The sequence below is a fragment of the Notolepis coatsorum genome (assembly GCF_963971535.1).
Source record: "Notolepis coatsorum genome assembly, chromosome: 1".
NCBI lineage: Eukaryota > Metazoa > Chordata > Actinopteri > Aulopiformes > Paralepididae > Notolepis > Notolepis coatsorum.
In genome coordinates this window covers 130910724-130925723 of record NC_140165.1, presented here as the reverse complement: position 1 = coordinate 130925723, position 15000 = coordinate 130910724, and the positions used below count along the sequence as shown (strand labels likewise).

Sequence of the window (15000 nt, the reverse complement as noted above, 5' to 3'; positions counted from 1 at the left end):
TAGAACCCAAGGTCGCTTTACAATCAGGACAAAAAATAGGGCAAGGAAAGTAGGGGGGGAGGGGGAAGAGGGGATGAGGGAAAGTAGGGGATAATGGACCTAATTTAATCTAAAACTAACTGATGGGGAAAGCCTTGGTGAAGAGGTGTGTTTTTAGAGCGGATTTGAAGGTGTCCAGGGTTGGGGCGTTGCGGATTTCGGGGGGGAGAGAGTTCCAGAGGGTAGGGGACGCCACGCTGAAGGCTCTGTCCCCAAAAGTCCGTAACCTGGTGCGAGGGATGGAGAGGAGACCTAGATCAGAGGATCGTAGGTTCCGGGATGGAGTGTACTGGTGGAGGAGATCAGACAGGTACCGGGGGGCGAGGGCATGGAGGGATTTGTAGGTGAGGAGCAGGAGTTTGAAGGTGATGCGGAACCTGACTGGAAGCCAGTGGAGATGGATGAGGGTGGGGGTGATGTGCTGCCAGGGCTTGGTGTGAGTGAGAACCCTGGCAGCTGAGTTCTGGACATACTGGAGCCTGTCCAGGGCTTTGCTGGGTACCCCGAACAGGACTCCATTACAATAGTCCAACCGGGAGGTGACAAATGAGTGGATCAGGGTCTCCGCCACAGAGTCTGAGAGTGAGGGTCGGAGACGGGAGATGTTCCTGAGGTGGTAGAAGGCAGACTTGGTGACAGATTTGATGTGGGAGTGAAATGAAAGTGTGGAGTCAAGGGTGACGCCCAGGTTACGGACTTCGAGAGACGGGGAGATGGAAGAGCCGTCAACGTGGAGGAGGAGATCTCCAACCTTCCCGAGCAGTGCCTTGGGGGCCACAACCATGAGCTCTGTCTTTTTGCTGTTGAGTTTGAGTAATTTGGTTGCCATCCAGGTTTTTATAGCGTGGAGGCAGTTGACTACAGACTGTGGGGGGAGCTGGGAGGATGGTGAGGTGCTGATGTAGAGCTGAGTATCATCAGCATAACAGTGGAAGTTGAGTCCGTGGTGACGTATAATCTGACCGAGGGGGAGCATGTAGATGGTGAATAGTAGGGGACCCAGCACAGAGCCCTGGGGGACACCGTGGTTGACTGGGGCCGGGGGGGAGGATGAGCCGCTGACGCTGACAAACTGAGATCTATTAGTGAGATATGAATGAAACCATGACAGAGCTGTACCGGTGATGCCTAGGTTGTCGGAGAGGCATTTGAGGAGGACTGAGTGGGATATTGTGTCGAACGCCGCGGAGAGGTCGAGAAGGATGAGGAGGCTGATGTGTCCGGAGTCTGCAGCAAGGAGGAGGTCATTAGTGATCTTGATGAGGGCGGTCTCTGTGCTGTGATGTGCTCGGTAGGCTGACTGAAGGGGTTCGTAGAGCTCATGGTTGGACAGATGTTGATGAAGCTGGGCGGCGACTGCCCTTTCCAAGGTTTTGCTTAGGAAAGGAAGGTTGGAGATCGGCCGGTAGTTGTCCAGCACCTCAGGGTCCAAACCAGGCTTTTTTAGGATGGGAGTGATGGAGGCGGTTTTGAAACAGGAGGGAACAATTCCAGATGACAGAGAGGAGTTGATGATGTCCGTTATGATGGGGCAGAGGGTAGGAAGGCAGGCCTTGACCAGTACCGTAGGCATGGGGTCGAGGGAGCAGGTGGAAGCTTTGGCTCTGGTAACCAGCTTCATGACCAGCGGAACATCCACTGGGGAGAAGGAGGAGAGAGAGCACTGGGGATGGAGGGATGCAGCTGGGAGCATGTAGTCCGGCGTCAGGGGTAAGTGAGGAGGGGAGGGGGCGGGCACCATGAGTTGTTGGTGGATGGAAGTCACTTTAGCCTGGAAAAAGTCCAGGAACTTAGAGCAGAGGTCAGGAGCATCAGTGTGGGAGGCAGTGAGAGGGCGGAGGAGACGATTTATGGTTGAAAAAAGCGATCTGGGGTTATTTTGCTGTGAGGTGATGAGGGTGGAGTAGTACGCGGTCCTGGTCTTGGAGAGAGCCTCTCTGTAGGACCTCACGTGGTCGACGAAGGCCAGACGGTGGACGGTGAGGCCAGATCGCCTGGAGAGTCGCTCCAGTCGTCGACCCACTCTTTTCATAGAGCGGAGGTCAGAGGTAAACCATGGGGCAGGGCGAGGAAAGGACACATTCCGGCTTCTGAGGGGCGCCAGAGAGTCCAGGCTGAGGGAGAGGGCGGCATTGTAACGGGCTGCTAAGGTGTCCGAGGAGGTATCGGAGGGAACCGGGGCCATGTGGGTAGTGATGAGGTCAGATAGGGCTGATGCACACACTGACTTGGTGTCCCTGAATGTGAGGGTGCGCGTTGGGCGCTGCCTGGGCGGGGGGATAGGAACAGTGAAAAGAATGGCATGGTGGTCAGATACCGCAAGGTCTAGACACTGCAGGTGGGAGGGGGGGTTACCGGTGGAGCAGACCAGATCCAGAGTGTGACCTTTGGAGTGGGTGGGGCCCTGGACATGCTGCGTGATGCTGAGGCAGTCCAGAAGCGACAGGAAATCAGCGGCAAAGTTGCAGTTGGTGGAGTCAACATGAATGTTGAAATCTCCGAGCAGATAGGTGGTGAGGGACCTGGAGCAGAAGGAGGACAGGAGCTCGGTTAGCTCTGACAGGAAGGTGGTGGAGGCTTTGGGGGGGCGGTAAATCAGGGCGAATTGAGGTTGAGGTTCAGGAGATCCGGAGAGAGAGAATGTAATGCATTCGAATGATGTGAGATCAGGAGTGGGGATCTCCTTGACCTGGAAGTCTGTACGATGAATGACAGCCAGCCCGCCGCCACGGCCCGTGGAGCGCGGTTTCTGGAGGTAGATGTAACCAGGGGGTGTAGCTTGGTTTAGTGTGATGAAATCCTGTTTATTTTGCCATGTTTCAGTCAAACATAAAAAATCCAGTTTTCTTTCAGTGATGATATCATGGATGAGTAGTGCCTTGTTATTGAGGGAGCGAGTATTGAGCAGCATGAACGTGGCTGTGGAGGAGACAGGCAGAGTGGGAGGGGTGCTACTGTCTGAGCAGGCCAGGGGCTTCAGACAGCTGGTGCGCACGTGAGGTGTGTTGTGATGACGTTGATGAACAACACGGAAGCGCAGAGCAGATACTACCACTGGAATAGTGGAATCTGTGCAGATGAGTTTGTAGCGGGATGCTCGATGTATATAGCGGGGGCGTTGAAGGAGTCCGAGTGATCTGATGGTATCCAGCCAGATTGGCGCAGCTGCGTTGAAAAAGCTCCGAAGTTGGTGAGAGGAGTATGTTAGCATATCGACCGGAGCAGCTAACCGGCTAACGACCAGCCACACACAACGAATCCAGCCTCGGACAACAGCACACTGCGGTGGAGTGATCAGAACTCACAAACAATCCAGGTACATGTAGAGAGTTAATCCAGTTGGGGAAAAACATGTGATGGAAAAAAGATGATCCAAACCAAAAACCCAGGAGTAGAGGGAAGCCGGCTGGCTAGTTTGACAACGGGGCTAACGATGCTAACAGCTGACGCTGACAGCGGGCAGGTAGCAAACACTAGCCCAGCTGATCAGCAGAGAGGGTGAGTAAACACAAAAACCGGATAAATGAAAATTATCACACTGTTATGGCAAAGTAAAAAAGATCTGAATCTAACGTTAGTAGCCCAGACAAAAAATGTTTAGTAAGGGAAGGAACGTTAACTCAGTGGAGCGACTGAGAAGCGGCGACATCAAACGCCAGCGTCCTCTCAGCAGCAGCGAGATGTCATAAATGTATAGATGTAGCAGTACTGTCCCTTTACATTAGGCTACACAATCTGTACACTACCCTGCTCCCTTTACATTAGGCTACACAATCTGTACACTACACTGTCCCTTTACATTAGGCTACACAATCTGTACACTACCCTGCTCCCTTTACATTAGGCTACACAATCTGTACACTACCCTGCTCCCTTTACATTAGGCTACACAATCGATACACTACACTGTCCCTTTACATTAGGCTACACACCCTATACACTACCCTGCCCCCTTTACATCCCCAGTGAGTAACATTATATACTGTAACTGTTTTATCTTTCAATTGGAATAGGCATAATGCAATAGTGGCGGGTACAATCTGAATTATAGATGATGTTCTAAGTTTTTTTTTTTTATTTATTTTTTATTATTGCAAAACAAAAATTATTAAAAGTCAGTACTCAACACACAATGCATAATGAAACTTTCAGTAAAGGTGGTTAAAATATATGCAAGTACAGAAACAAGATAAAACAAAAATAGTCTATAATAACATTTTAACCGTATACAGTGTATATCCAGCGAAATTACAATTATATAAATGTTAGTATATAATATACCCCTAATACCTATTTTCTAAAACCCTACACACATATGCTCCAGCTCGAACCCCCCCCTCCCGGACCCCCTCTTGGATAGTACCTCCATTATCCCTCACTCCTAACCAGACACTACCATTATAAGCTAGCTTTTATTCTCTCCACCACTTCTAACCACATTGACATTTTGGATTCATTGAGACCCAGAATTCTTGCTGTAGATATTTCTTGATATATCACATCGAGATATGTAGGGATGCCCCCCGGACCCCGGTTTTAAACGGGAACCGGTACTATATTAGAAAATACCGGAGTATTTATAAGCTCCGACGTCCTCGGTACTGCTATCGATACTCTAGAGAAATTATTATTATTATTATTATTATTATTATTATTATTATTATTATTATTATTATTATTATTATTATTTAAAAGTTGCAAACGATCTATCCTCTCTCTGTCTCTGCACGAGAAGCGAGCCACAGCGAGTCATTATTACACACACTCCTCGCGAGTCGCTCGCTAGTAGTGCCACATACGGGTACTCCTTAATGAAAGTTCTCCGTGCTGAAGCGCTCTGCACACAGACACAGACAGCTCTGAGTCTGCATGCACCGTGACTCGTGATGGCGGATAGAGCGAAGCGTTCTAAAGAAAGTATGGATATACAACGCACGTTGCCACAAGTGCAACAAAACATTTGCCAGTAAGGGTGGCAATACGAGCAATTTATCAAAACATCTGTTGGCAAAACATGATATTAGTGTGCAGAAATGCGCGTATTCGACTGCCTTGCGCGCAGTGTTCCATCTGCATCCACGTCCACTGCCGCCGGTAAGCCAAGATACGGAGTTTCCTAGGCTAATAACGAATTATTACAAATAGGCTAATAAACAAAATAATTGTTTAGCTACAAATACTACAATCTAAACTTTTTATAGATCGTCAAGCTGAGGCGTCAGCCACCAATGTGTCCCAGGCCAGTGAGCCCAGGGCCACCACACATCCTTCCCTCTACCTCCCTCCACCACCCAAAGTCCTTTCACCCTAGCAGCTAGAGGAAGGATGACAGAGGATAGGGTGAACGAGTGTCACAGTTCTGTTAGCCTTTTGCATTTGTTGTTTATTATAAAAAGTCTATAATTCAGAGTCAGACACATTTAAAACATTGTTGCTGCTGTTGCTGAATAAATTATATTAATTTATTATATTTATTTATAAAGTTATATAAAAGAACATTGCTGCTGCTGTTGCTGAAGAAATTATATTTATTTATAATACTTATTTATAAAGTTGTATTTATAAATAATAAAGCAATGTTGATTCTGTTCTTAATTAATTGTCTTTTTTTCTTGCAAAAAAAGAACCAAAAAGAACCGATAAGAGTATCGATAAAGTACCGAACCGTTAAGCAGTATCGATAAGAGTAGTAGTATCGATAAAATCCTAACGATACCCATCCCTAGAGATATGTAAGAAACCACACTTTTCGGCAAATTTTTTCCGGTTGAAACCAACGTGATGCGATCAGTTTTTTAGCTACTGTGATACCCGATAAAACCAATCTCTTTAGTTGTGGATTCACTGCAAACTCAAAAACATCATTCAATAGTAATACCGAGGGGTGTACAGGTATATTCCAAGATACGAGTATTGATAATTGTTGGGACACATCTTTCCAGAATGCCTTAACTGGTGGGCTGTCCCAATACATGTGCATAAATGTTCCTTCGTCCCCATTTGTACATTGGGAGCATTTGGAGTCTTGTTTAAGCCCCATTTTGCACAGCCTTATAGGAGTCAAGTATGTCCTGTGAATATAGTTCAGATTGATTTGTTGATGATCCGGGTTCCTTGATGTAAGTCGGACATTTGCCCAGGCTCCTTGCCAATCAAAGTCATTTTCCAGGTCTGGTATATCCCTCCTCCAGACAGTGTCTAGTTGAAGGGTTTCATACGAGGACGTTAGTAATTGATAATAAAAACCTGATACAAAACCTCCCAATGTTTCTCTTTCATAGAAAAATTTGTGGTATCTGTGGTGTTCAATTGGTATGAGTAATGGAACACCGTGAGACCTCAGACAAAGTCGTAACTGTATGTAAAAAAGCCATGTGGACTCGGTGAGGTTAAACTTTGTGCATATTTCGACATAACTACAGAGGCCCTGGTTATTAAAAATATCCCCTAATGAGTGTATGCCTTGCTCTTCCCATATAGGGAATCTTATAGGGCGTTTTCCCATTAAGAGTGCATTGTTATTGAATATGGGAGTGTGATTATGCCATTCTTGAGGGTTAGGATATTTCTTTTGTGTTTCCCGCCATGTTCTGATTGCATGGGTAATTATTGGGCCAAATTCTCGCTCACAATGCTTGATTGAAAGTTTAGTGTGTGCTATGTCTTTCAGTCTCTGTGGGGCTACTATGTTTTCTTCTAATTCTCTCCAAGATACCAAAGCCTGGGGGTCAAACCATATCTTCAATGGTCTTAATGTGAAGGCCTTAAAATATTGTAAAAAATCTGGAACTGCCATGCCACCGTCTGCTTTATTTCTCTGTGCGGTGGATCTTTTTATGCAAGGTGGTTTGTTATTCCAAATAAATTTGTATGTGGAGGTTTGTAATCTTTTCCAGTAGCCCTCTGGAGGAGGTAACGGAAGCATTGAGCTGAAGAAATTGATTCTTGGTAATACATCCATCTTAACTATTGATACCCTTGCCTGTACTGAGTTTTTAAGTTTTGCCCACCTGTCCAGGTCGTCTTTGATTTTGTTCTGTATTTTTGTGTAATTGTGCTTCACCGTTTGTCTTATGGTGGGAAATATTTCCACACCCAAGCATCTAAAATGTTTGACCATGGGTATCGCACCTGGGAGGGTTGTGTCTTTTTTTGCACTGATGTTAAGAGGAAGAAAAGCCGACTTAGGCCAATTTATTTTAAATCCCGATAAATCACCAAAGTTCTCTATCAACTTGAGTATATGCGGCAATGTGTTGTTGGGGTTTTGCATGAACAATATTACGTCGTCCGCATATAAACAAATTTTATGTTGTGTGCCCTTGATTACTATTGGTTCTATGTGTTGGGATTGTCTTATAAATTGTGCTAAAGGTTCTAATGATAGATCGAATAGTCCGGGACTAAGAGGGCAACCCTGTCTGGCTGAGCGTGATACCGGAAAGATATCGGAGATGAATGTGCCTGTTGTAATCCTGGCCGATGGGTCCTTGTATAGTACTTTAATCATATCAATGAATCCTTTTCCTAACCCCATCCTTTCTAATACTGCCCATAGAAACGACCATTCCAACCTGTCAAATGCTTTCATAGCATCCAGGGATAGCATCGCCTTAGGTGTGGTGTCCTCTTTGTCTGCATCTAGTACGTGCAGTATTCGCCTTATGTTATCATTGATCAGGCGACCTTTTATGATGATGTTCTAAGTTGTACATTAACGCCTCTGGGAATTTGCATGTTTTTTTCTGCAGAAAGTGACTGTAACTGTAAATGTATTTTTGCAAACCATTATGCCAATGTGTTCTCCCCTGAAATCAAATGCCGATTGAAGTAAACCTGTATATGGACATTTAAATCATTCTGGTGGTTTACTGTTGATTAGCTTAGACTAGATGCGATTACATTTATTGTCATTGTACAACAAGAGTGCAAGTGCATTGCAGTATACAGTATAACACGTGAATATATGGAGTATATATGACAAAGCTATTGTGTAAATATACTAAACTAATGTATGTACAGTATTATCATATACAGTGGTATGAGTATGAATACACTATGACAATAAACCAGTCTAGTCTAACCACAATGCTGATATGCATACGATGACTTTGAAATAAACCTGTGGCTAGGTTTGCAGGTTCTTAAAGTCACTTTCAATTTGCCGCAAAAGAAAAAAAAGAAACAAAAAAAAGAAAGAAAGAAAGAAAGAAAGAAAGAAAGAAAGAAAGAAAGAAAGAAAGAAAGAAAGAAAGAAAGAAAGAAAGAAAGAAAGAAAGAAAGAAAGAAAGAAAGAAAGAAAGAAAGAAAGAAAGAAAGAAAGAGAAACCTGTGAAACCTGAAGACTTAAAAGCAGCTGAACATAATGAGAATCATCTTTCAGCACAGCGGGTTATCAGAGTTGTACAGTATGACAGTAGCTCAGCAGCAGGTAATGTACACCTCCCCCCTGGAGTCTGACATTTGAGAAGATTCAACTCTGTCTCACACAGAGATCTAACTTGTTGATGGAGAAAATAAATATATAAAACAAGCCCTGCTGCCTAAAGCGGAGGCTATGCCGTCGTGTTTACGACGTGATATGTAACATGTCCTGTATACGTTTCAGGGGGCAATGGTTCAAGCGAGACTAGCAGGGGAAGAACACGCTCAAACTGGAACCTATGCAGCCAGATCATCGTAAACAGAGGCCATCAGTGTTAATCTTATTCAAACAACCCTAATTCATATAAAAACAATATACGTACAGTATATCAATCTTGTACAGTAACGACAAGAGTCGCATAACTTTGCCTGAAATAGCACCATTGTTATGATATGATCCTCAAGCGCTGTGGCGGCTGAAGGGACAGACAAGGACAGGAGAGCGGGTGCAGAGAGATGCAAAATATTGAAAGAATAAAAAAACGTTTTATATCGGCCTGTATGAAAATGATGTTAAGTTAAAACATGGGTATTACAAATGTAATAAATAAACGAATAAAGGAAAGCTTTTGGAGTTGTGAGATTTTAATCTAGAGGTATAATAGTCACTGTGCTGATTCCTGTAACTTGTGTTGCGACTTAAATGTACCCACTCTGCGGACATGAACATTTTATCAACCTCAATTTAAGAATAGCCAACATGGCAAGTACATTAGCAGATCTGATCTGAGACCAGGGCTTATTCTTAGGAACAAGACCAGGGATCCTTTATCCAGATCGACCCGTGTGGTCAGGGATCAGCTAACTTGTGTGTATTTCGTGTCCAGTGGCCTGTCATAGTGTGGTGTGTCCCACAAGACCCCATTAGGGCCCCTGGGGTGTGTCCCACAAGACCCCATTAGGGCCCCTGGGGTGTGTCCCACAAGACCCCATTAGGGCCCCTGGGGTGTGTCCCACAAGACCCCATTAGGGCCCCTGGGGTGTGTCCCACAAGACCCCATTAGGGCCCCTGGGGTGTGCCCCACAAGACCCCATTAGGGCCCCTGGGGTGTGTCCCACAAGACCCCATTAGGGCCCCTGGGGTGTGTCCCACAAGACCCCATTAGGGCCCCTGGGGTGTGTCCCACAAGACCCCATTAGGGCCCCTGGGGTGTGCCCCACAAGACCCCATTAGGGCCCCTGGGGTGTGTCCCACAAGACCCCATTAGGGCCCCTGGGGTGTGTCCCACAAGACCCCATTAGGGCCCCTGGGGTGTGCCCCACAAGACCCCATTAGGGCCCCTGGGGTGTGCCCCACAAGACCCCATTAGGGCCCCTGGGGTGTGTCCCACAAGACCCCATTAGGGCCCCTGGGGTGTGCCCCACAAGACCCCATTAGGGCCCCTGGGGTGTGTCCCACAAGACACGTGACCCTGCATCAATAACTTCCCAGACATTCAGCTTGACGAGGGACTGCATTTCTTCTGTAGAGTAACTATGTAACACTGACAGACTGGTCCTCTAGTATCCATGGCCAAACTGTGGAACACTTTCTGAATGGGTTGTCTGATTACATGGTGATGGACTGTAACAAACAAATCGGACAGAACTTTTTCCTCCTGTGATTTGTGACACATGCCTCGGGTCCATGACAAGGCAGTTGCAGCGGAGTTGTTTCAACAGCCCCCCTCAAGACAGAAAGAAACAACGACAAAGAACCAAATTCACGATTTGTTTCTGACTTGCCATTGTGACTTGCTCTCAGCACATCTTTTCACACGCTCAATTTTGCATCCTCCATTGAATTAAACCACATTTTGAACACAAAATGAGAGCAGGGCTACAATATGATGTCAATTGAGCATACAATTATATACTATATTATTAAGAGTTTCCTTTCAAAAGAAAAAGTGCCATCTATTCTCACTTCTCACAAAAATATTGCTGACATGAATGTAAAATGTCTCTCCGGGTTCGTATTTAATACAAAACACAAACACCGCTTTGAGGATGCAGTCATCGGTTGATGTTTGATCTATTTAGTATATGTGTTTTGAAATGACAACACGCTTCAACAGTAGGAGTTGTGGCTATTGAACGTACCTCTGCAGCAGGTATGCCCTCCGGAGGCCGACACTGTAATAGCACTTCCTGTTCCAGAGACACTTCCTTCCCAAGTGGCTCCTGGTCAAACGACTTCTTCAGGTCTATGAGAGGAAACAAGGACACAAGAGGGATTAGCTTTGGCCAAATGACTCTTCTGCATCTCTGCACATAAAAGCAGCTCTGCGCCGGACTACACACAAGGGGTCGTGGGTAACTGCAGGACACATAGTGCCTCGGCCTATAGGCTATGTGAATGTCTCACAAACAACACATAGGCATCAAGTCAAGTTAAATCAAGTGTTCCTTATTCATTCCCTTGGGGAATTTCAGGTGTCATAGCAGCATGGGTAAGGGAAGATAAGAGGTACAGGCAGAAAATATAATAATAGAAATAGTAATAATAATAGAGTGGAACATAGTAATGAGTGGTTACCATGGAAGAGAGGAAAACTGATTGGTCTGTTATACAGTCACACAGCTAAACACAGTCCTACACTGACATGCTGTCAACAGTGCCAACCAAATAATTATGCTATAACATATATCATATAATATAGTATCATATAAAAGTAGATTGTAGTAGTAGAGGTTTTTATACCATCTGACACAATATCTCTCTCCCCCTCTCTCTGGTTTAGAGCACACAGGCCCCGCCCACATCCTGGTTGCGGGAAGTGTTTTCAGCAATCATTTTTAGGCTATGATAAAAGCCGGATCCAAGCGGTTTACACGTTCAATTGTTCTTCGACCCAACAGTGGGCATGTTTATTTCTTATGACCTCAAACTACAGTATGGAGAAACCCCACCCTGTCATATGTGGCGCTGAGAAAAAGAAAAACCTGTCGGTCTCTTCCCGCTGATTAGCCAGAGGTCTGTCGTGGATGTAAACAACGGTTCAGGGTATGTTGACGTTCCATCTCACCATTTCCTGACTGGGATATAGGAGGAGGAAAAATAAACTGCCCCCGATGAAACTGGAGGTGAGTGTGTGTGACCATTTTGGAGGAAAACATCCTGAGCCTTGTTGAGGGAGGCCATTTTGGGGCAGGCACCCTGTCATTGCGTGTCTACCCTTGCTTTGGGCTTGGTCGGTATAAGTCAGCTCTCATTTCCTAGGTGACAATGACACAGTAATTGTGGAGTTGGTGGTTTAAGTGAGCCATGCATAAATTGGCTCCTCCCTCCTTCCTGCCCGTCATCCCAGACATGGAAACAACAAGTCAAGTCAAGAGTTTTATTTGTCACGGCATACAAGCATACAGTGAAATGCGGGGGGTCATGCCGGCAGCGATTGTGCAATAATACAAGTAATAAGAATAGGAATGAGAATAAGACATTTGTGCAATAATACAAGTAATAAGAATAAAGTGGTCTGCACACGGCGGGCGACCGACGTCGCCTGGCGATGCGGTCGCCTGGCGCTCAACGACAATCGCTTAGCCCCCCACACCAGAGGCGACCGTTCACAGGTATAATAAGCTATGTGTCGCTCTGTTTAGCTGGGGGTGTTTCCCCCCGGGAGATATAGGAGGGCGGCCCGCCGGGACCGGACGTTAGGTTGCCGTGAAGCGGGTTAGCAGGTAGCTGACGCTGTGTTGTGCGTTACGAGAGAGTATTAACCTGTAAACCCCATATTGAGCTGGAATTAAACCACCATATACAAATACAACCTCTCCTCATTCTTCCTGACATTACTGCATGACTGATTGCTACGATACGTTACCACCGATTGGACAAGTATTGTTATGCAGCTGCTGAAAGAGAATGTTTTTTTCACGGAAGACGCAAACTGTTTTGTTCTCAACCATCATTTTCTTTGGACAATAAACCTTACAAACTACATCAGCTGCAGCCTGGACATTAAACTCTGTCAACATCCACAGCTTCTTTTGTTACCCGAGTATAAAACACTAGTAGGTGCATCGTGGCGCATTGTTCATTTATTAGTTAATGACAAGCGGCCACTATAGCTTCTCAAACTAACGTTATTTATTTAAATTGTTCCCGTTAATAATAATGAACATAAGTAGCATGGTAATAATACGTAGGTTATTGATCAATGAATGTATTGTAAAGGTGTACAAATGATACACCAGTAGAACTTCTGCACTACTTCTACTGTATAAGTCATGTTATTTCCTCATTGTCCTGCCTGCCGTCGCCTAAAAAAATAGGATTGAGGCGATATTTAGTGAGGCGACAGAAATAGCTTGCCGACCGTCGCTTCAAAATCTCCTGCCGTGTGTGTTCTCTCATTCATAACAATGGAGGCGATACAATTCTGTCGGTCGGCTCGCTAAAAAAATCAATCGCCTGGCTAAAATCGCTCGCCGTGTGGGGACCCCTTAAGACATAACAGGTATAATGTACATAAAATGTACAAAAAGCATGGTAAGACATGCTAAGGTCCTGCGATAGCGCAATACAATGTTAGCTACGGATGAGGCACTGGGTCTTATGTATACTACTATACAATGCTACAGTTATACTATATGTCCTTATGCTAACTTGCTATATCCATCTATATACTATACAAGAACCACTCCCGTTCTTTTTTATGTTTTAAAGTGACCTTTTCATTGTGTAAAGTGACCGTTGAGTGTGAGCGTGTGCAGCATGTGTGTGTGTGTGTGTTCATGCTAAAGTGACTGTTAGTGTGTGAGCGTATACAGTGTGTGTGTGTTGTGTGTGTGCTCATGTGTGCTTGTGTGTGGATAGTTCAGTGTTCAGGACTCTGATGGCCTGGGGGAAGAAGCTGAGCCGAAGTCTCTGTCCTAGTTGCTGGTGTACGCAGGCGTTTGCCTGTCCGCAGCAGCTTGAACAGGCTGTTGTTGGGGTGGTGAGGGTCTTTCATTATTCTGCAGGCTCTGGATTTGCACCTCTTGTTATATAAGACCTGCAGGGGTGGTAGTGCAATACCCGTAGTACGCTCAGCTGAGCGCACCACTCTCTGTAGGGCATTATTGTCCTGTGCATTGCTGTTTCCATACCAGGCAGTGATGTTTCCAGTCAAGATGCTCTCCACAGCTCCGGAGTAGAAGGACTTGAGTATCTTCCCTGATACTCTGAACAAGGAAAGTAACTTAGCTGTATGTTCAGAGTAGTTGATGAATACTGAATGTCACCGACACATGGGTGCACCTAGGCCTGCCACGATAACACATTTTGCTGGGCGATTAATTGCCCCCGAAAATATCGCGATAAGCGATATTATTGCGACCGGTTAGAGATTTTTTTTTTGGAGAAATTTATTTCCCAAAACTTTTATTTTGAAGCCCACCGCTCCGTCTTTTCCGGTGTTTAAGACTTTTATTTTGAAGCCCACCGACGGGACCGGAAGTATTGTTGTGATTATTATCAGGTACTTTTTGGGTACCAGAAAAGTCACGTGAAACACTGAATAGAGACGCGTCTCTAGGATTTCATAATCATTATGTTTGCAGCAGGCACAAGTGCAATAAACAAAGGATACAGTCACTGTGTATTCTGCCTCATTTATTGATTAAACAAAACCGACATCAACACAATTTGCCACCGAGCGGAGAGTTTAGTCTCGCAAAAAGATCGCTGACTTGTTAAGGCTTGTTGTTAGGTTAGGTGCTAATGTTGTGCTAGCGTTTTAGCATGGCTATCGTACATAGCGTGATCAATATAACTCGCTATTGATTGTTTGTATGAGTAACGTTAATGCTAGTAGAATAGACACAACGTGAGGTAATCACCATCCATTTTAAACCGGTTATTACCTAATGCTAACGTTAGCAAATAGACGCGACTGGTAACGTTACAGCTTGTTAGCCTAATGCTCGTTAACGTTAACGCTTGTAGAATAGACACAATGAGAGGTAACGTTAGCAGAATAGACACAACGAGGGTCTCGTTAATGTTGTTATTGATATTATACTACTGCTCTGTAGTAAAGCCAGCGGCCCGCCTCCCAACACGGACAGTGACTGACAAGGGGCACTGGGTCCGCCTCATTAAAACAAACGCGCAAATAGCAATTAATCGCGCCCGTCAAAATCATTGCATTCATTTTAATTATCGCGGCAATTAATCGATTTATTGCTTATCGCGGCAGGCCTAGGTGCACCACACAAAATAGTTTCCTTTGTACTGTGTATGAACACACAAAAGTGTACTTTAACACGTGTGTGTCTCACACACACACACACACACACACACACACACACACACACACACACACACACACACACACACACACACACACACACACACACACACACACACACACACACACATATGTAAATAATACAAACACATGTTACACTGCATGCATATACACCCAGTGAACCCAGTAGCGCCTCAGGCTTTGTGTTCTAAATAGCTGTGTGTGTGTGTGTGTGTGTGTGTGTGTGTGTGTGTGTGTGTGCACGCGCGTGTGTGTGTGTGCGTGTGTGTGTGTGTCTGTGTGTGTGTGTGTGTGTGTG

At 45.2% G+C, this 15000-nt stretch overlaps 1 pseudogene across 1 annotated transcript in view; it reads right to left on the bottom strand.

Annotated features, from left to right (window-relative positions):
- The window catches only part of LOC311222753 (netrin receptor UNC5C-like), a 498634-nt pseudogene that overhangs the window by 157691 nt on the left and 325943 nt on the right, over positions 1-15000 (bottom strand). The window contains exon 5 of the transcript in view: positions 10546-10649. The product of the transcript in view is annotated as a netrin receptor UNC5C-like (transcript). The remainder of the gene's footprint in view (positions 1-10545; positions 10650-15000) is intronic.